The sequence below is a fragment of the Sphaeramia orbicularis genome, chromosome 18 (genome assembly GCF_902148855.1).
Source record: "Sphaeramia orbicularis chromosome 18, fSphaOr1.1, whole genome shotgun sequence".
In the NCBI taxonomy this organism is placed as follows: Eukaryota; Metazoa; Chordata; class Actinopteri; order Kurtiformes; family Apogonidae; genus Sphaeramia; species Sphaeramia orbicularis.
The window spans coordinates 40,311,341-40,335,011 of NC_043974.1; the positions used below are offsets into that span (position 1 = coordinate 40,311,341).

Genomic DNA, 23,671 nt, shown 5'->3' on the forward strand with positions numbered 1-23,671 from the left:
CTGAGATAGAGTTAGAATAAAGTGACATAACAGAAAAGAGAGCGAGAGAACGGAGAGAGGGAAAATCTGATGATCCTGCCGCCTTGATGTGCGTTGATATTTGATGAGGTACCTTACAAGGACCTGAGCTTTGGGGTTTGGCTTGTGTGAGTGCGCTGATATCGTCACTTTCCTCCTCAGTTTCATTCTTATTTTCTTTCCTTCTTCTGCTCCTCCTACCTCTGTTGCCCCCCCCACACACTCATCATCTTCTTTTTTGCCTTTTCCTCCGTCCTTTAGCTCATCCTCTCTCTCCTCCTTTTTTTTTCCTCCTGTGTGTGTGCCTGATGCTCAGCCAGGCGGCAGCGCGCTAATGCACCATGGCACATTCTGCAGCTCCGAGTCACAATGCAACCAGGCTTTGCGCAGTGACCGCACGGCGACCTCCCTCAGCATCGCCGCACACGGGCCCTCAGCTGATCCAGGGTCTGTTCAAGGCCTGTTAAGGACAAGGCCTAAGGTTGAGGGAGGGGAGTATAGGGACTGGAGCAAAGACAGCGAAGCAGGGGTTCTGCCTGTGACAGGTATGATAAGATCACATGACAATGAGATAAATGCGCAGCGAGTACAGAAAGGCTGAAGCGCCCTGTGATCCCCATCGAAAAGACAGTTTTGTGCCACATGTGAATAATCAAAGTGTCAACCACTGGAGTTAGTCTGTGCAGCTGCAGCGCGCAGCATGGTGAATGCCTCCATCCACATTCTCTAACGCAGTGGTTCTCAAACGTTTTACAGTGGAGTACCCCAAAGTGAGTGAGCAAAGTGATGTGAAAATGATGCACTTAAACACAAATTAATCTGGTGTGAACTCCTGGACTGTACTTTTTAGTTCTGCTGAAACCCCCTAGAACAGGGGTGTCAAACTCATTTTAGTTGAGGGGCCACACTCAGCTAAATTTGATCTCCAGTGGGCTGGACCAGTAAAAAAATAACATAATGATACATAAATAATGACAACTCCAAATTTTTGTCTTTGTTTTGGGGTAAAGAAAAAAAAAACATTAAATTATGAAAATACTGACTTTTATAAACTATCCAAACAAAAAAGATGTGAATAACCTGAAAAAACTAAAATTTCTTAAGAAAAATCAGTGCAATTTTAACAATATTCTGCCTCCACTTCTCATTTCTCCACGTGCATTATGGATCAGATCTACAAAGACACTGAACACTGAGGAACAGGCAGAAAAGAGTTCAAATTGTGTTTAATTTTCTTTAGACATTTCAGGTTGTTCATATTTGTTCAGGTTATTCACATATTATTGTTACAGGATAGTTTGTAAATGTAAATATTTTCATAATTTAATGATATTTTTTGCACTAAAACAAAGAAAAAAAATGGAAGTTGTTAATTCAAGATTTTTTGCTAAATTTAAGATTTTGTTTTTTTACTTAACTGAAGATTTTTTTTTTTGCTTAATTCAACAGTTTTTCCTTAATTCCTTAATGAATAATATAAAATGGACATGTTTTTAAAATGTTATGAAAGCTTGAACAAGATGACTGACAATGATATAAAAAATAAAAATATTGAAATGCAATAAGGTCAGGAGTGTCAGTTTTATTATTTGAATATATTTATCATGTTATATATTTCAGCGTTAATTCTCCTTTTTAATTTTGTATTCAGAACATGATGAACTTGTCACCTCTATAAAAAAAAAGAATTAAAATGTAAAGAAAACCAGCTGCTCAGCGTCTCTGGTCCTCCTACTGCTGCTGTAGGGGTCTCCTTTTACCTCCCCTTTGTGCTTCTTCACCCCTGAGGTTCTAACAGCATCGCACAATCACACGTTCTTCTGATCCTGATCTGAATTCTCACAGTTCAGCTGAAACAACCTGAGGAAAAAGGGAGAGAAAAGGCCAGAGACAGTGAGAAGATTAGAGGAGGCGGGCGCTTAAAGGACGAGAGGAGAAAAGGCACAGTAGAAAGGAAAAAACACATCCACGTAACCAGGAGAACGTCAGCTAACAGCTCAACAAAACCAACTTTAGGACAAAAAGTTAAAGTTAGGGTTGGAGATCCTGGAAAAACGGTTTGCGCAAGCTTTATTTTGAAAATGCACGATTCAAAAGTCCAAACCCCTGTCTTCAGACTGGACAACGTTGGGGGGTGTTTGGAAGGAGAAAGCTGAGAGGGGGGCACTGAGGCACAAATGGGGGGCGTTCGTCAGTCTTATTCATCACAGTGTATAAGTATCCATATTAGAGGAAGGTTTGTTTCCTAGTTGCTTTCCTACTACAAGCATGTTATCTCACTGATGAATGTAGGTCTCCTGCACCCTCCAACCCACCCACCTCAGTCTTCTGCATGTAGGGTTACTTACTTATAGGGATGTAACCATATGAAAATTTCATGTTACGGTTATTGTGACCAAAATTATCACAGTTATCATTATTATCATGATATTATTGAAATTGTGCTGAAAATGTTCAAAAAGTACTAATACACACACTGAAATAATTTAACCTAGTTGTATTTAAAAAAAAAAAAAAAAAAAAAAAAAGATAAAATAATTGCCACAATGCTCTTTCTGTTGCAGAAACATTCAAATATTAACCCTTAGTGGTCTGAGCCTGTTTTGTCTGTTTTTCAGTACTTTTGATTTTGCTTTTATATACCATATAAACAAATGTTTACTATACCCATGTTTGGGATGTTTTTTTTCAGCACAACTTCATTTATATCATTTGCCTATTTTTTTTTTTTCACTTTAACCTACTATATCAACATAAAAGCACAAAACACACACACACAAAAAAATCCTATTTGAAAAATATATAGAATTTATTTCATAAATAGCACACAGATGCTTAACGAACCTTTTCACAGACTTTAAAAGTGAATATTGGTTCCAAATATTAGGTATATAAAATTAAAATTGTAATAAATTAAAACTATACTCAAATATTTGACATAAAAGCAGATCTTAACATAGGCGTTTTTTCCCCTAAAAGTGCGGTAATCAAACACGGTTATCATGATAATTAGAAGTTAAACAGTAATACTAACTGTCTGCAATTTTACCGCGGTTTATCATTATACCGGTAATCGTTACATCCCTACTTACTTACTGCACCGCACCTCAAAACCCCCCCTAGCTCAACAATTTGTTTCAGAGGGGGATAGATGTCTGGGTGTGACAAGGAGGATAGCAAGTTTTTTTTCGGGGGATGGGGGGCGGCAGGAGGCTCATGGTGATCTAAGGGGGCGTTGTTTCTTAACAGTTTGAGAACTACTGTCCTAAGCAGATCCAACAGTACTAGTGTTAGTTCTATACCACTAAAACGTACTGAACAACACAAAAAAGTGCAAAAGTAAAGGTTGCATTATGAAGGTACCATTATGTGTGTTGTCTTACCTTTGTTGTTTTCTGGTGGTTTTATGTGAATGAAGCTTCTATGAATGACTAAACTAGCTTTGTGTTATGATTCTGGCAAGAAACGAATGGTCCAGGGCTGAACAGGTTAAAAAAACAGAAGGAAAAAGAGGCAAAGGGATGGATGGCCTCTTCACCTAAGAACAGATGGAAGTCCAACTAGCTCATGGCACACCTGTCCTGTTTTATTTACCCGTGGTCTTTCCCACAAAGACATGTCTGTCCATCTATTTTAATTTTGTTGTATATGTGTATAATGACAGTATGGCATTCTATTCTATTCTATTCTACTCTGTTTTTTTCTATTCTGTTCTGTTTTGTTTTGTTTTGTTTTGTTCTATTCTATTCTATTGTGTTCTGTTCTGTTTTGTTTTGTTCTGTTCTGTTCTATTCTATTCTATTCTATTCTATTTATTGTCACATTCCAGAAGTTGGATGGGATCTTGATCACATGCTCACATGTGTTATATGTAACATCCCACATTAACTTATATGCAGACTACTAGTCATTGTATATGTTTTGGTGTCTTACGTGTTGATTTGTGTGTATTATCAGTAGTTATGATCTGCTAAAGAAAGAAAGAAAGAAAGAAACTTCAGCTAGCACAATGTTAAGCTCATTTAACATTACATTCACTGGTTGTATAGTGTGATTAATTTGGACTGATCATGAACTCCATCAGTGAATGAACTATCTGTTGAATCACTGCTACTAAATATCATACAGTTGATTAAAGAAATATGGAATGTTCCAAATAATGCTGCATTACTGTCACTGTATAATTCTATCTTTTTGTGATTTACACTTTTAAGTCTCTCACATTTAATGCCGTTTTAAAGGATAAGACCTGAGGTTGACCAAAGCAAACACACTGTTCCATTACATCACACTGCAAATACTGAACACACTGGACAAGCATGAGATGGAATCACAGTTATTCGTGGGTATTTCCTTGTTTTACCTGGTGTATTCTTGGCCTTTATTGGCTCAGCTGTTGTGTAAAGTCCTACTGCTCCTGGTTGTGTGTAAACGTGCACAGATCAGTCACTCAGCAGCACCATTAACAGATCACATTTACATCTACTTTTTAGCTTTTTAGCTCCTTTTGTCAGGAGATTTGAACATTAGTGGGAATCGTTTCTACACACTATTACCTGCACATAACCGCAGTGACACGCGACAGCCATGTGTTCCCTGAGCATCCCGCTTGTGCTAACACTGTAAATGCGTGCAACGACATAGATGTTGATAGCATCGCATGTGTGTGCGATTGCTTTGCATTATATGTGTTGCCAGTGACACCATGACCCTTCCTAATATGGCGGTCTCATCATCTCGTCTATCCAGGTCACAGAGCATTGGATCGTCCTGGTTCAGCAGCAGGCCAGTGTTTGACAAAAGCCATTGTTCTCGTGACATGCAGCTTGATTATTCATAAAGTGTAGCTTCGGTAGAGATAATACACAGTCAAAATGCAAATGCTATCGGGACAGCGATACCCTCACGAACAGCTTCAGGACAGTTAGCCACTTTACGATTTGTACACACACACACACACACACACACACACACACACACACACACACACACACACACACACACAGTGCTTACAGAAACACGGTCCGACAGGAAGTGGAAGATGTACACACAATGACAGCCACACACACACACACACACACACACACACAGTGTAAATGGTGTTTTTTGCCTGAGGTCACTTATCTATTCAATTAAAGCGCTTGTAGTTTGTTCATTTTATGAAGTCACAGAGCTGGAATCAGGCCAGAATAAACACAATGAACGACAGGAGCTGAGCCTCCGAAAGAGAGGGATGGATCTGGAGAGGAGCTCAGGAACTGATCCTAATACATGGAAATTTAGTTGAGTTTAGGATGAGGAGGATGATGATTGTTATTTTTATTAGTGTTATTTTTATTATTATTATTGTTGTTATGATGATGATGATGATGATGATTAGTATTACATATGTTTATATGATTCATATGATTATATACATATGTACATACACATATGCAATATACATAAATACAACATAATTAGCTAATTATTATTATTATTGTTACTACTTTATTATGACTTTTATTCTGTGATTAATAAACTATACATATGTACATACACATATATAATATACATAAATACAACATAATTAGCTTATTATTATTATTATTATTATTATTATTATTATTATACCGTTATGACTATTACTGTTACCACCTAATTATGACTTTTATTCTGTGATTATTAAACTATACATATGTACATACACATATATAATACACATAAATACAACATAATTAGCGATGTATCATCATCATCATCATCATCATCATCATCATCATCATCATCATCATCATCATCATCATCATTATTATTATTATTATTATTATTATTATTATTATTGCTATTGTTGTTATTATTATGACTATTACTGTTTCCATCTTATGACTTTTCTACTGTGATTATTAAACTATACATATGTGCATACACATATATAATATACATAAATACAACATAATTAGCTTATTATTATTATTAGTAGTAGTAGTAGTTGTAGTAGTATTACCACCTCGCTACTTGTTTGTACTAGTACTTTATAATATGCAGTTGCCTGTTTTTTTTTTTTAAATACTGTTTTCTTTTTTAGAGTTATTGTTTTGCTATTTTCTTGGAGTATTTCCTGTGTGTATATTCGGTGTTTGAGCTGCTATTGGAACCTCAATTTCCTGAGGGTTTTGCCCTAAAGATTAATAAAGTTCTATCTTATCTAATCTAATCTAAAAAAAAAAAAAAAAAAAACAATCTCACCATCCATGTGACAGTACTCTGGCCCGGGGAGGGGGAGACGCTGCAGCCACTATTGCCTAATTACTACTTTAAATAATTCAGCAGCATGGCAGCTACATGTAGACATGATGAAATCCATTTGGACTCTCAGGACTAGAAGACAGAGCCTCATATTCTGTGTACGACATGTCAATCAATGCATTATTGATGATAGATATGCAGAGTGTTAGTGTCAGCAAACTGAGACTGGAATAGAGCTAAAGCGGCCCTGATGACTTTAGACATGACTCAGAACACAATTAACGTAATAACTGAACTGAATTTCTGAATCAATTAAAACGGGGCTTCATGGTCTTTGTTAAAAAGCCTGATCGTAAACGGTTTGGACGTAGTTCTGTTGCGTAGGAGGGGGCATAAGTTCAAGAGGTCGGGGAAAGGTTGTCTTCTTAAACAGATACAGACTTCACGACTTCAGATTTAACACGCTGGTGCAGTGTCGGCATCCTCTGAGTTCAAACAAAGTTCTGCCCTTTTAAGAGACACTTTAAAAGTCAGATGAAGGGAGAAAGACGTGAGGAAATGCAAGTCATTAAGCAGAAGAATATGATGATTATGCAAATGCACTAAATCTGATCGGGCCCCGGGTTCATGGACCGGGTTCAGTGTCAGAACTCCTAATCACAGTTAGTCCAGTCGGCTCAGAATGTGTTCAGTATACGCCTGGTGAATGAGAATAGACATTATTAATGGAGCTAAGACATTATGATGCACCACAGCAATGGGTAAACAAACAGCAGAGCCACCGTCAACTATTGGAAGTGAAATTATGTGCAGAAATACACACATTTGTCATCTACGTTGGCATTTAACAGTAAAACCTACAGAGCTCATTAATTATAGAATTCATCCTGTACCACAGATTTTCATAATGCATTGTTTATTTTAGGATCTGATAAAAAAAAATAATAATAATAATTTTATATATAGAGTACACTACAAACAAAAAGTTAAGGATATTTTAAATTTTTGGGATATTTTTTCAGTTGGGATTCTTGCACCACGCTTTTTACTTTTTTTATGTGTGAATTGAATTGAAACACATTTTTTTAATGACCAGACATAGTTTTATTTACAAATGGCAAAAATGACCAAAAAAAAGACCAGAAAAAAAAGAAATAGCCTTAACTTTTTGTTTGTAGTATATGCTTAGCGACATTAAAGACGTACAGGTCAGAATAATATGTATATTTGGAGATATATTAAATTAATTGGTTTGGGGTTTCCTTCATATTAAAGAGGGAAGCACTGGTCATTAGAGAATGAATTGTGGACAAATTGCGATCAACTTAACGTGTTTATTCAGTCGCTGAATACAGATACTCGGAAATTGAAAGCGTCATTGTTCAATATCGGGTGTGTCCATGTTTGGCTTCCAAACAAGCAGTGCACAGTAGATCTTGAAAAACTTATTTCAAGTAATCTTACCAAGATAATTTTTACTTGTTCCATTAGCAGATTTTTTTTACTTGAATTAAGCAAAAAAATCTGCCAGTGGAACGAGTGAGAATTATCTATTGTCTAAAATAAGTTCTTAAAACTCACTGAAAAGTTACTCTTTCAGTGATTATGTCTTATTTTAAGTGTAAGTGTATTTCAAGTGTAAGAAAAATACACTTGGTAAGATTTGGATTTTTTCCAGTGTTGGTTCAAATCAGAAAGCTTCATTTACTGCAAAAATCCAAATCTTACAAAGTGTATTTTTCTCATTTCTAGTCAAAATATCTCATCGCACTTAAAATAAGACATAATCACCTAAAGAGTAACTTTTCAGTGAGATATAATAACTGATTTTTAGACAATAGATCTGGAAAATCTTATTTCAAGTAATCTTACCAAGATAATTTTCACTTTTTCCAGTGGCAGATTTTTTTTTGCTTAAATTAAGCAAAATAATCTTGAATTAAACAAAAAAAAAATCTTCCAATGGAACAAGTGAAAATTATCTTGGTAAGATTTCTTGAAGTAAGATTTTCCAGATCTGTTCTCTCAAAATAATATCTTATATCTCACTGAAAAGTTCCTCTTTAGGTGATTATTTGAAGTGTGATGAGATATTATGACTAGTAATGAGAAAAATACACTTTGTGAGATTTGGATTTTTTCCAGTTTTCTTTTCATTCCCTTTTTGGTCTCCATCTGAATAAGCCCAACACGCACAAAATAATCATAAATAATCAGACACACACACACATGCATGCATAAACTCACCTGTAAATAGCTATTGTTTCACTTAATGTTTATGAACTGTTCTGTCTTGTTTGGTGTCTGTGAACTTAAACTTAAAGTCTATGAATTAATATGCCAAAGGTTTTGTCGTGTTTTTTTTTTTTTTTTGTTACCCGTTACAATGTTTTTCTAGCACTAAATTAAAAAATATAAATAATAAATAGGAGGAAGAAAGGGTTAATGTTGTGTGGTCATGTCACTGCGTTTACATTTGAGCTAATTATACCTTGAAATCCTGTTACATGACATGTTACAGTCAGTCAGGAGTCCGATCTGGTTTATTGGAAGGCTTGACACAGATATTTTCTACAACTTGTGAACGCCTGATGCAAGACAGAGGATATAACACCTCGGCTCAAACACCCTTAAGTCAAACTATTGAATCAGTCGAGGGAAAAGTGAGATAAAACCTTGAAGACGCAGTTACAGGAGCTAATGCCGTTTGTTATTTTCACTTTCATACGTAGTGTAATGTGTGTGTATATGTGTGTGTGATCTTCACCTCCTCTGGCGTGACCTGCAGTGGGCTCTGCCGTCCTCCCCGTGCACCGCTCCTCCTATGGATGGTTGGAGGTCAGCCAACAGCAGGGCACATAGGAGTCAACGGCGATCCCTTGTGGCATGTTTGGGTTTTCTCTGCATTTCCAGCCATGTGAGCGCAAACACCTGCTGTGATGTTTGTGTTGTGGAGAGAGAACGTCATTTAACCCATAAACACCCAAACAACCACTGATATAAACTGTTTAATACCTGTTGATCCACTGATGACCATGAAAAGACGACAAACTGTATAATTTTACACCAATTATTTACATCAGGGGTGTCAAACTCGTTTTAGTTCAGTTTCACATTCAGTCCAGTTTGATCTCCAGTGGGCCGGACCAGTAAAATAATAACAGTGAAAAAAGTAAAATTGTGTTATGATCAGGTTTCCGTCTATAAAGTTTCCTTAAAAATCTGAATAATATGAACAACTTGAACTGTCTTCAGAAAAACCAGTACAATTTTAACAATATTATGCCTCGGTTTATCAGTTTGTCATTTATACATGTGCATTACAATCGCATAAAACATGTAGTAACAGGCAGAATATTGGTAAAATTGTATTTACTTTTCTTTAGGCATTTACGTTTGTTCGTATTTGTTCAGGTTATTCACATTTTTTGTAAAAGTATAGTTTGGTAATGTAAACATTTTCATGTAATTTGACTTTTTTACACCAAAAAACAAAGAGAAAATTTAGGGTTGTCATTATTTATAGGTCATTATTATGATAATATTTTACTGGTCTGACCCACTTAAAATCTAACTGGACTGAATGTCTCTGTATGTGGAACCTAAAATGATTTTGACACCACTGATGTTAATTTCTTCAGTGTAATTTTTGCAGTTTTTCACAAATTCATCCCGCGGGCCAGATTGGAAACTTTAGCGGGCCAGATTTGGCCCCCGGGCCGCATGTTTGACACCTGTGCTTTACATGTATTGATTGGATTAGTGGATCAACAGGTATTAAACATTTTAGGTCAGTAGATGGCAGGGATGCACCAATACCACTTTTTTCCAGACCGAGTACTTACATTTGAGTACTTTGCTGATACCGAGTACTGATATGAGTACTGAATAATACCATTACAGTTCTTAGTTACTTTTAAAAATGTGCTTTAATGTCGTTGTCATTAGTCTGACTGGAACAAAGTGCTGCTACTGACATTTAATGTGTTGGAATGAGCGTTTCTCAATTAATCCACCAGGGGGCGCTGCTCTGAATTAACCATACTGGACAAATACCACGAAGAAGAGAAAAGTTTTTTGAGACGAAGAAGAAGAAAGTCAGTAATAACAAACATGGAGACGACAGAGGCAACACTAATGTGATACTAATGTTGATGTTGATATTGCTGAGGGTAGTTGTCATAAATGTGTCAGTAGTTTTTCTCTAACTCACACAGTCGCTCTTTGAACAGATCCTGTACCTCCACGGTTCCCGGTGGTATTCTCCGTCTGGGTACGCATCTGCCAGCACCTGTAAATGGATGGAATGTTTGCAGAGGACAGACAGAACACTGCGTCTGTATCCGTCTGTGTCTTTAACGTTACTTTTGTCACCGTCATTTATTTAGTTAAATCTCCGCACTGCTGACATTACTCCTTCACCGCATACCTGCTGCACTTAACTGTAAACGTCACACTGCCATAAGTGGTATTGGTGCGGTTGTATTGGATTACTTTTACGAGTGCGAGTACAAGTACAAATGCTGAGTATCGGACCCGATACCCGATACTGGTATCGGTATCAGTGCATCCCTAGTAGATGGTCTTGGTCACCAGTGGTTGTTTGGCTCTTCATGGGTCAATTAACATTAAAGCTAATTAAAAAATGATTTAATATACACCAGTGACCAAAAGCATCTACATGTTTAATAACCTTAAAGCCACTAATCCTACCAATACATGTAAATAATTGGTGTAAACTACAGTTATTCATCTTTTCACGGTCATCAGATATGACCCATTTGAACATTCAGAGACTCCGTAGTTACCGTGGAAACACTGTCATCATCTACAGCATTGATTCACCAGTAAAACCCATGGAGTTGGATCAACGACAGCGGATGGACATATTTGGTTTATGTTCAGTTAATGATAGATTTTGATGAAAAAGTCACATTTTCTTAATTTTTGTCTGTTTCTGATTTTATGATGATTAACTTTAATCTAAGCTGTTATGAACATCTACATGATCAGTGAATTAAATAGAGGAAAATACCTGATTTTCACAAAAAAACCCTGCAAAATACAGTTGATAATATTATATTATGCGTTTCATATTATGCGTGCGGTAAGATTTGAGTATCTGTACTTTCGACTCCTTATAAACAGGCTTTTTAATTCAATTTCAATACATTTGAGGGTGGTTATTTTTATTTTATGTGATTTTCTGACTTCCCAGCATCAAGTTTGATGAAATAGATAATCCCTTGGTGAATCCATCATGACATAAAAGACACAACAAGACACAACATGATGAAAATGACATGGAAACACAGGATAAAAGTAGTAGAAATGACAGAACAGGACAAAAGGCGGTACAGAATTTGAGAATCATTGTGCTTCTACTCCATAACTGACTGTTTCTGTCCTTCTACTGGAGGAAAGAATGTGTTGACTTTTGCCACCTCTAGTGTTCCCCTGTTGTCACATACACTGACATTAGCTTCAACATGTGGTGTAAAGCGACACGGAGAGCATGTTTTGCTCATCACTGGCCATGTGTGAAAGTGCATCATATTAGCCTATATGCTCTGCCCATGATGATCTTATTTAATCTCATTTGAAAACGTGTGGAAGCCAAACATGTGCGCCTTCATGACTTGATGTGTGTCTGACTTCATTGAGTGCTGACGTTTGAGTGTACGATCCTTGGTGTGTTTTCTTAATGTGACCATGTGCCCTCGGGGAGGCGTGTATATGACCCATAATGCGAGGCCATGAGCATGCTCACTGTGGCCTCTCCGTCTAGTGTGAGGTTATCTGCACACGCTTGACCCAGGGTCAGAGTCACAATTGAGACTGAAGTGTGAAAAATAGCCTGGCTATGAGGAATAATGGTTTAGTCACACCCCGGTCCAGTCTGGCTCCTCTGCTTCTCAGGTGTTGTGTTCACTCACCTCAGATAATGCTAATGTGTGGAGAACAGAGGAGATTTGAGAACATCCTGAGAGGCTTAAAAGGTACCATTGTCCACTCTTGTCTATTATCTCAAATACCAGTGATTCAGAGTTTAAAAAGCAGTGTGAAAACCCCCAGGAGAAATCAATGTACTCCATCCTCTGGATAAAACATAACCTTGTGTGGACCTAAAGGTTCCTAAAGCAGGACATGCACACTATGCACAGCAAGGCTCTAATAGTTTGGGATTTTCATTCTAGTTTAGTTTATTTAGTTTTGACTTTTTTTTTTCTCTCATTCAGTTAGTTTTAATTCGTTTTTAGAGCAGGTTTGCTAGTTTTTATTAGTTTTCGTTATTTTCTAATGCTTAGTTTTAGTTTTTTTCTTGGGATGTCCGATATTGGCTTTTTTGCCAAAAACCGATATGCCGATATTGTCCAACGCTTAATTTCCAATTCCGATATCTACCGATACCGCTGCCGATATATGTGGGATATTAAACTAATTTTAGGTAACATCACATATCTCCTGTCATGGAATTAACACATCATGCCTAATTTTCTTGTGATGCCCCATTGGATGCATTCTCAAATGCAACAAGGCTTTCAAAATGTAAACACTGTCTGTGCAAAGAATACATACTTCAACTGAAGTTGTGGAAAAAATGCCATGTTTATGTATTTTCTCTCTCCCCCTCCATGAGTCTATTACAGTATGGCAACTCTACTGTACGATTTTGAAAACTGCACATTTCTTTCAGCTACAAACAATGTTTCATTTACACGTTGGTAAATGCCGGCGAAATCAAGGCATTATTTTATCGGTTTTAATGATAGGCAAATAAACCGATAACGATATTCACTGATATTACATTTTTATGCCAATATCGGACCAATAATATCGGTGGGCCGATATTATCGGACATCCCTATTTTTTCATATTTTTTCTCTTCTTCTCCGTCGTATTCAAATAAATCCCAGACAGGACTCTGCTGCTTTCTCCCAACTTTAGTCTCCATGTTTCCAGGTAGAGTGGGGACCAGAAGACGACCGTAAACCACAAGTGACGAGAAGTGACAGATCGTTAAATATCATATGGTGCCAGCAGCTAAAATTGCTTGAGGGAAATAAATCGATTTCATATCACTCTGACATTGACAAAGACAAAAACGAAGGGAATTTTTTCCATAAATTTTACCTGTTTTAGTTAGTTTTATAAGCACACAATACAGTTTCAGTTAGTTATTGTTTTTTTCTTTTAATTAGAGTTTTTATTTATTTCAGTTAACAAAAATGTTTTACTATTCTAGTTTTCGCCATTTCATTAGTTTTCGTTAACGATAATAACTTTGGTGCACAGAACACTGCAGAATGTTCCTTAGATAAAGGATTTTTTAAAACGGATTATTTGTATTTTTAATGTACTTGGGTGCAGACAGTCACATGGCAGCAATTCAGCTATTTTCACCCACAATATATATACTTTACATCAGTGGTCTCAAACTCATTTTCTTTCAGGGCCCACATTACGCCCAATTTTATCTTCAGTGGGCCGGACCAGTAAAAAAACAACATAATAACCGATAAATAATGACAACTCCAAATTTTTGTCTGTGTTTTAGCGCAAAAAAACCTCATTAAATTATGAAAATATTTAATTTGATAAAATATCCAAACAAAAAGATGTGAATAACCTGAAAAAAATGAAATTCTTAAGAAAAATAAGTGCAATTTTAACAATATTACGCCTCAACTTATCATTTGTACAAATGTATTGCACACATTGTTACACAAATATTAGTAACAGGCATAACATTGATAAAATTTTGAAGTTTGGAATTTGGAACTAAAATAAGAACAATTTCAACAATATTATGAGTCAGCTTATGATTGACACAACCAATGGATCAGATCTACAAATGTACTAAATATTTAGTAACATCCAGAATATTAAAAAAATTTCACTTAATTTTAAGGTTCAAATTTTATTGTTAAAGGGTTATTATGCTATTACTAGTGGCATTGTACCCGTGATGCCATTGTGAAACTGAAACTGAAATTTCTCAAGAAAAATAAGTGCAATTTTAACAATATTATGCCTCAGCTTATCATTTCTACATGCACATTATGGATCAGATCTACAAAGACACTAAACACTTAGTAACAGGCAGAAAATTGTTAAACTTGTGCTTAATTTTCTTTAGACTTTTCAGGTTCATATTTCTTCAGGTTATTCACATTTTATTGTTACAGGATAGTTTGTAAATGTAAATATTTTTCATAATTTAATGTTATTTTTTGCACTAAAACAAAGACAAAAAATTTGAAGTTGTCATTTATAGGCATAGTGTAATATTTTTTTCACATCAAACCGAGAAGAAAATATGGAGTCATTATTTTGTGTGGGTTATTATGCTATTATTTGACTGTAGATCATATTGGTCTGTATGTGGAACCTGAACTAAAATGAGTTCCACAGTTTTGACTGTGGAATTTTTGCGCTTTGCAAATTCATCCCATGGGCCGGATTGGAGCCTTTGGCGGGACTCATTTGGCCCCGGGCCGCATGTTTGAGACCGCTGCTTTACATCTTTATATTTATCTTTGTAAATATAAAGGTACAAGGGAATTTATGAAATTTGGAGGTTGGTGCATTGCATTAAATATTTTGCCACCACACTATTTATACAACATCTCAAAACTGAAATAACTAGAGCTGAATAATGTTAATTAACAGCGTATTTTCAAAGACATTACAAAGAACTTGATGAAACCTAACGGCTAACCTGTAGCGAATTAGCTTCATCTTTGAATATAGTTGTTTATTCAGTGAACTCAGACACTTCTCCCATAGGATTCCATTCAAACAGATCAGAATCTGAGCTCCCCTGAAGACCCCAACCATGACGTGGTCACGCTTGAAAAGTGGAATTTTGCATCCTTTGTCAGAAAAATCTTATCGTAAGAGCTTTGGTTAATATTCTGCTGGCTAACCTGCTACTAGGCCATGGAGCGCTACTTAATGTGTTCACACATGAGCAAAAAAAAGGCTAACCCTTTATCGGGCAAGTGACTATTTTTGATTATTTCTGCACACATCACAAGACAGTGACAGTAACAGTTCCAGTGAGGACAGTGAGTCAAAAATCTCAGGTCCAATGTGGTCTACAGGGTCTGTAAGGTCCACCTCTGCATGAACAGTGAGTGGACCTGCTTTGTTCGGTACCATGAAGTAATGGTACTAATGTAAGGAATGATGTTCAAAGGGATCATGTGGATGTGGACAGGGGTCTGGATCAGCACGCATGTTGGTCTAATGTTCTAAAATACATGTTCCTTTCACCTTACATTTGTTTTTCTTGTATTTTTATATGCTTCTTAGAAGGAACCAAATATGGTAACTTCACTGACCTTGATTTTCAACATGACAATAAAAATGTTTGAAAAATTTCACAAAAGTAATACAGTCTTGTTATGTCCGTCCAATAACATTTCCACTGTGTGGAACCAGTGTGACTCGACTCAACTTGACTCTGGTACCAGGTCCTATTCCTGGAGACCGTTTCCTTTACAGGATACTACCAACTTTAGAGTACCTGGACGTCATAGTGACGCTGTGCGTAACTTCCATGACGTCTGCTCGGAGAGGTGCTTATAAACTCACTCATTGCATGTTGCCCCATCAAGCTCACGCTGATTTTTTTCGTCGGCCACTAAGGACAGAAATGTCTGAACCCGTGTCACACATTGATGACACATAAACAACTCTCTGACCAATCAGTGGTCTGCAGTGTTTACATGTCATGTTTTAGTATCTCTTCCCCTGTTTTGGACCTCGGGAGAGTAGATACTAAAAAACTGGTACTGGGTACCAGATTCCAGGTTCTTCTATGTAATGGAAACACAAAAAGGCAGAGTCGAGTTGAGTCGAACTGGTACCATGTACTGGAAACGCGGCATACGGTTTATATTTTAATCGACTCAAAGTGATCCAAAAAAATCACTCAACCACAATTCTCCTGAATCAAAGCTTTGTTTCCTTCATTTCTCTGCTGTTAAACATTGGTTCCACTGTTGTGTTTCACACGGACGCTTATTGTGACGCACAAAGAAGCTTCAGTTCAGGAAAACTGCAATAGAATATCTCCTTTCAATCAATTCGAGTCGATTAATCGAATCAGGAATTTTTGCATTGACTTCAAGCACCTAATCGATTAATGGGTCGCAGCTCTAGTCCAGTCTAGTGCTGCAGTTTTAAACCCATCCCAGCTCTACTGTTTCACCCAGGGCTGATGGCTGTATTAGGAGTGGCTCTTGCTGTGGACCTGCATGCGTTTATATCATTGTAGTGGTGTTCTCAGGCTGTGACAGGAAATGGCACCTCACCACATCCACACAGCCAACAACACTGCTTTTAAAACCCTCCCTGGTCCTTCCTCCAGTCGTGTCTCTCCAATCTTACATCTCCAACATTAGAGCAATGCTCCGTGCTCTGCTCTGACCTAATTGGCCGTGAAGAAGATCATGAAGGGAGGGGTGTTCACCATCTCCCACCTTTACTGCCTTTGTCTTCACATGATGTACCTCCATAGCTTTGTGTTTCTGACCATTTACAGTTCAAATCCTCTGTTGCGTTTTTACTCTTTGTTACTTTTTTACATTGAAACAGCAGTATTTCCAACACTAAATGGGGTTGATATGTTTTTATTTTCCCCCTTTGTACAGAGTTATTGCTGTGGAAATGATACATCATCTAGTCGAAATGGATTGTTGTGAAATGAAATGAAAATGAATTTGAACAGAACTTTTAAGATTGTGCAAAAACAACTGGGTTTGAGTGGATATAATAGGCTAGGTGGTGTGATCAGCAGGTGGCGCTATGGCTACATCATGAGGCACTTTAACCCTATAACACCAAACGTATCATATTTGATACATGAGTTTTGAAGCCCTCTACATGATCAGTGTGATATTTTTTTCTTGTAAAACCTGATGTATACAATTAGATACATGCAATACACAGATAATCCACCAGGGGGAAGAATTCGCTCACCAGAGGCCTTTCCAGTGACACTACAAGACTGTCATTAATGAGGAAGGAGGCAGAACTTGGCAATTTTGAAAAGGAATGACCAATTTGTTAGACATATTTGTGTTTTATTACCGTAATTTCCAGACTATTGAGCGCACCTGAATATAAGCCGCACGCTACCGTCTCCAACATCTCGCCATCGATTCATTAATGCCAAGTTTATGTGCAGCAGCTCTATTTCCTTCTTCGACTTCAACTTGAAAGCTGCCTTATATGCATTTCTTCGGGTGTTTTCCATGATAACAGTGTGTGGATGACACGCAAAATGAATGATCTGAAGAATTTAGTGCGAGTGCATTTGATTTACAGCGATTCGAACGATTTTATTGGTCCACTGTGACCTGTTCGGTAATTTCATTGGTCTGGTGTGATGAGCCTAAATGTATTAGCGGCATGAGGCTCGTTAGCCTGTAAACTATGAATTAGCCGTGTCATTGTTTAAGCTGCTGGGTTCAAAGCATGTGAAAAAAGTAGCAGCTTATTTTTGTTTGTTCAAAAATAATAATATTTGAGCATTGAGACCCGATGTATCAAATATGATACAAAATTGAAATTCATACATGGAAACTGACATTTGAAAAAACATTTTTTTCGTTGTTCAGAAGGACCAATAAAGGCTCCAGTTTCAAAGAACTGGAATTTTCTGTCAATGATTTAATGGTTCAGCCTTTACAGGGTAAATGGATGAAGAAGTGGATCTGCCAGTAGATGATGGAATTCCATTGCTGTTTTCCATCAGTATTAGCTGTGGTGTTTTTTTCTTGGATAGGTCAAAGGAATAATTTGGTCTTCTCATTGGTCCAACCATCCATGTGAGTCCAATATTCACCAGGTCAGAGAGTCCTGTACATGTAAATCAGTGTACAGGCTCGCATATAGGCAACAGTTTCAGGGGGTTCTCCTCATTTAAGGTACGTTACACCTCAGTGGGCCCTTCCCTACAGTCTGTTCCAAACTGTCGACTGAATTTGGTGGATTTTTTGCATTTTTTTGAGTCATCAGTGAATCATCAGTCATCAGTTACACCATGAGTGGATGCTAACAGTCTTAACCTTTGCCTGTGATGATTTACATCATGATAATCACAGTCCCCTCATTCATTCATTCTTTTTTTGTATTCCAAAGATAAAACACTGATTACTGACCATTTTGACCTTGAATAGGCTTGAATAAAAAAAAGAAGCATGTTAAATAAAGACCCATTGTGTAAGATTGAGGTGGATTCGTCTAATTGCAGAAACTGAATGAATATGTTTTCATTAGTGTTTAATCAACCAAATGATTCACTGGTGACCTGTCCAGGATAGGTGAGGCCCCACCCTCACTGAAACACCATGGTATCTGGAAAATAGAAGCAATGTCTAATTTAACATGAAGTAAAAGACTGAAAAGAAATGTTGATAGCCATATTCAGCCATTACAATGTCAGTTATGTTTTTAATCTAAATATGCTCAAAATTTTATGCTAATATTAAGCTAAATAATATCTAGCCATCACCATGGTGGGTTTTTGGGGCCAGAAGTGATCATATTTGGACAAAAGGGGTGGAACTGCTGGACCTCAAGGGGTCAGAGTGTCTCTAAGGAGTCATGGATGAGTTCATCTGAAGCATACATTTCATATTTTATTAAGCACAAAAATCTTAAAAAGTCTGACTGCAGACATTGGAACCTTCTAACAGAGCGATAATTAAAAGATGGATCAGAACATGTTACTAGGTTCCAAATAAAATGGATGAGACTGGAATGAGTCCTAGAAAAAAAATGCTGAACTGAAGTTCAAAACAAGTGGTGCCAGGCACAACAAACCCCACCCCTTGTACATTTCCCCCATTATAAGTAAATGGGAAGGTTTTACAAATTCATAAAAAAATTTGAATTTTGACCTACTATTCCCAAAATGTAACCACATCTATTCTGGGTCACTGGCAATCTATAAACCCAATTTGGTATGAATTCAACCAATACTTTTGCTGCTGCAGGCATGTGAAATTTTGCCCATTATACATAAATGGGGGAAAAAAAAGATTTAAGAAATTCATAAAAAATAGAAATTTTGACCTGTGTTTCCCAAAATTTAATGATGTCTATTCTGGGTCACTGACAATCTATAAACCAAATCTGGTACAAATTACACTGATAGTTTTGCTGCTACAGAATTTTGAAATTTCACCCATTATAAGTAAATGGGAAAAGAAAATTTTTTTAAAAAATTCATAAAAATGTGAACTTTGACCTATGTTTCCCAAAATGTCATGAGATCTACTCTGGGTCACTGGCAATCTATAAACCCAATTTGGTAAGAATTCAACCTATAGTTTTGCTGCTAGAGTGTTAAAAATCAAACAAACCAACCAAACCAAAAACAAACCCCCTTCCCTCCCATTCGGGGGGGTGGGGTAATGATATTAATGGCTATTACCAAGGGGCACCTGAGTGTATGCAGCAGCTGCAGCAATAGCAGCGTCAAATGCACTGGTGTGAACACATGCATACACAAAGCAGATATAGCAGTGGAGTCACGCACAGGTGAGGTTGACAGTGGGTCCCAGGCATCACATACTGAACCTTTAAAAGCTGGTTTAACTGTTATATTTGCTCTGTGGACATCTGAGATGGTCTTGTTCTGCTCTGCACTGCAGTTATTTTAATCCGTCAGTTTCCATGACTGTCATCTGACCTAAGACCAGTCCATTCTGGAGCCCAGCTACACACTGTCAGTCAGTAAAAGCTTTGGTGTAACAGCTGTACATCACTGCCTTGACATGATGAGCTGACCTTGCACAAGTCGAATCCATACACTGATGCACGGGCGTAGGAATGTACCAAGAAGGCTGATCCATAAAGACCCAGTGCTACTTTTGTGAAATTTCTCTATATCTAACATTTCTTAAGTGATTCATCACCATTTATTAGAATATTATCCTCTGTATTTTTGCATTTTATCAGTATAAATCAGGTATTTTCCTGTATCTAATTTGCTGATCATGTAGATGTTCATAGAAAAATCAGATAAAGTTGAAGGTTATTATCAAAAATACAGAAAACTACAGAAAAAGTCACTTTTTCAGCAAAATATATCATTAACTGAACATAAACCAAGCATTTCCATCCACTGTCATTGATCCAACTCCATGGGTTTTACTGGTGAATCAATGCTGTAGAAGATGACAGTGTTTCCACGTTCACTATTAAGCCTCTGGACGGCACATGCTAAAAGTCGTGGGTTTTCTCCAATAAAGAGAAAAAATGCTCACGAAAACCCACAACAGATTGAAGGAGGAGCACAAGGAATGTTCAAACATAAGCCAGTTCAAAAACACTTATAAGAGCATGTTTTTCACAAGATATAGGGATGAGGGTTATTAATTGTCACATTATGTTCACTGTTGTTTCCTCTGCCAGGAGGTACTGGGATCGCTTTGCTTTGTGGTGTGCGTCTTTGTTTGTTTGTTTGTGTGTTTGTTTGTTAGCAAGATAACTCAAAAAGTTATGGACAATTTTCATGAAATTTTCAGGAAATGTTGATACTGGCACAAGGAAGAAATGATTAAAATGTGGTGGTGATCAAGGGGGGGGGGGCATCAACATTTCCTGAAAATTTCATGAAAATCCATCCATAACTTTTTGAGTTATCTTGCTAACAAACAACAAACAAACAACATGGGAGGCAGATCTGTCTTGGCGGAGGTCTGCGCTCTCCGAGTGCTTTTCTTGTTTACATTTGTAGTTCTTTCTTTGAGTCATTACCTCTGCCAGGAGGTATTGTGATCGCTTTGCTTTGTGTGTTTGCAGTGTTTGTTTTGTTTGTTAGCAAGATAACTCAAAAAGTTATGGACGATTTTCATGAAATTTTCAGGCAATATTGATACTAGCACAAGGAAGAAATGATTAATTTTGGTGGTGATCGAGTGGGTGGGGGGGTCAGATCTTACTTGGTGGTGGTCCAAGTGTTTCTCTTGTTTGTTATTTATTTATTTATTCACCAGCACAACTAAGAAATGCATTTGTAAAACATTATATGTGTATTTGTATGCGTGGTACTTGTATGTTGTAGGTATATTATAAATGTATGTATGTGTATATGGATGAATGAGTGTGTGTGTATATATATATATATTTATATAAAGAAGAAACATAAAAGGAAGAGGGAGATAAATATATGTTTTCAATAATATTTTAGGGAGAGGGGGTGGGATTAAATAAGCTGCACTTCTTCCCACCCCTTTTAAGGGCATGTAAATGGAACTATTGTGCTGTTATATTTGTATTATTATGCATGTTTTGCTTGTTCGCATATGTGTTAAATTTCATTGCATGTTTGGAATAAATCACTAAATCAAATCAAATCAAACTATTAGTACGTGCCCCTCTGAACGTCCAAATAGGTCAAATGTGATGACCATGAAACTGCATTTTACACCAATTATTTCAATGTATTGACAGGATTAGTGTATCTTTATTTTTATGTATGTATGTATGTATGTATGTATTTCGAACATGCAAAGAAACAAAGTAAAACAAAACAAAGCAAACGAAGACAAAAACAAAAAAAAACATTTAAATGAACAGAATCTATCTTCAAGTACGATCAGCAGATATTAAAGAGTTTATATCAGTCGATGCTTTTGGTTGGTGGTGGATGTTTGGGTCTTCATGGGTTAAAGCAGATGGATGCTTTTAGTGGTACCAGTGTATGCACATGTCAAAGGGAGCTTCTGTTTTTGCAGCAGGACAAACTGAGAGTCACATAGAGCATCAGTGGACAACTCAGATAAGGAAAAGGGATCTGATGACGGATGGTAGTGGGGCCCAAAACAGGACATAAAACAGCAGCACCTCAGGAACTAGTCCAGATCAGTGGTCATAGTTCAGCCGTAGGAAGCCCCTCTTCTTTCCCATCAGCCCCTGGTGCAGACATCTGGGGGCTGAAATGACCTGACAGCGCTGTGATGCCCCCTCTGCCTGGCACATAAGCGATCTGAAAACGGAGAGCTATTTTTTGCTGATGTTAATTTGCTCCGTGTTAGGGCTCCGGTTCACAGCTCGGTCAGCCTTCTCTGATACTATATTCCCGTTTGTTTCAGTAAAGGTTCTCCCGTCACATCGCATTTAGGTCGAGATGCTTGTGAACTGTGAATGCACCGCGCGCAGGGACTGGGCCACGCTGAGGCTTCTGGGTCCTGGAGTCTGCCGGTTTAAGGTCTCTGAGCCACTTCCTGTGTTTACAGTCTGTCATAGAAAGAGTAATACAGATAACAATTAATACAAGTAGATCATAATTTACGATCTGTCCTGCATGTGATGAAAATTAATTAAAAGAACTCATCATTGAAATCCCTTCAGGGAAAATAACCTCTTTAAAGATTTAAATTTTTAAGCAACTCATTAAATATTTACAAGCTGCAGCATGCAATGAAGTATACAGTTTTAACAATTTTTTTTCTAATACATGAGATCATTTATTTTAGAGAGACAAAAATACATATGTTTTTATTTACTATTATACTATCTGTAATATACTGTAATATTTTTGTGGCACAATATAAAATGTATGTATTTTTTTTTTATTTAGAAAACAACTTTATATCTAAGTATATAAATTAAAATTAGTTAATGCAATAAAAAATTAATCAGCAGCATCTAGTATAATTTTAGCTGGCAATGACTGAATTATTTAACATCTAAAGGTATTAATTGAGTTTAGTAAATAATAACAAGACAGTGCTGCTTAAAATTAATTAATGCATTATGAGATGCTAATTAAAATAAATAATTTCTGTAAGTACATTAGCTGTCAGAATTGCTATTAGTAAATATTTGCCAGATATGCTTTTATTTAATACTTAAAACTGTAATAATGAATGTTAATTATGTACAAAATATATAAATACATTATATAACATGCACACATGATAGTGAACTGAAATAACTGCTAATTACTATATGAATGTACCTATATTAATGTAATAGTAGTTTACATTTTTTAATATAAAACAGAATAAAAAGTCACTTAACTGTTCTGGTTTGACTATATATATATTTTTTTAATTTTAATTTTAAGTTTGTAAAAGTAAATACCTGGTTGGTGGTGTTGTATCCAAAAGCAGAGGCAGCAGACTGACTGTGTCCCGTCACAAAACACACAGTGCTCTCCTGTCTTAAAAGCCTTCATCCCTCCTCAGTGGGCCAGCTGATCCCTTCATTCTCCTTCTTGTTGTCCCTAATTTCATGAATAATTCATCACACAGTCAGACCTACAAATCAGCACCCTAATTGGTCTCTCTTTTTTTTCATTTCAAATAGAAAAGATCATCATCATTATTATTATTATTCCAATCTCCGATGTGTGCGATCACCCCTGAAATGAAATTAACAGGATGGTGAGAAAAAATAT

The 23,671-nt window shown here is 36.7% G+C and overlaps 1 long non-coding RNA gene across 2 annotated transcripts; it reads right to left on the reverse strand.

Annotated features, from left to right (window-relative positions):
• Window positions 1-1,733: 1,733 nt before the first annotated feature.
• Window positions 1,734-22,467, reverse strand: LOC115438758 (uncharacterized). 2 transcript variants are annotated; one of them, XR_003938151.1, is made up of 3 exons: window positions 22,114-22,467; window positions 9,014-9,177; window positions 1,734-1,878 (listed from the first exon to the last, which is right to left on the reverse strand). It is a non-coding gene; the product is annotated as an uncharacterized LOC115438758 (long non-coding RNA). The 2 variants fall into 2 exon arrangements; XR_003938150.1 differs by having other exon boundaries at window positions 9,014-9,180.
• Between the last annotated feature and the right edge of the window lie 1,204 nt (window positions 22,468-23,671).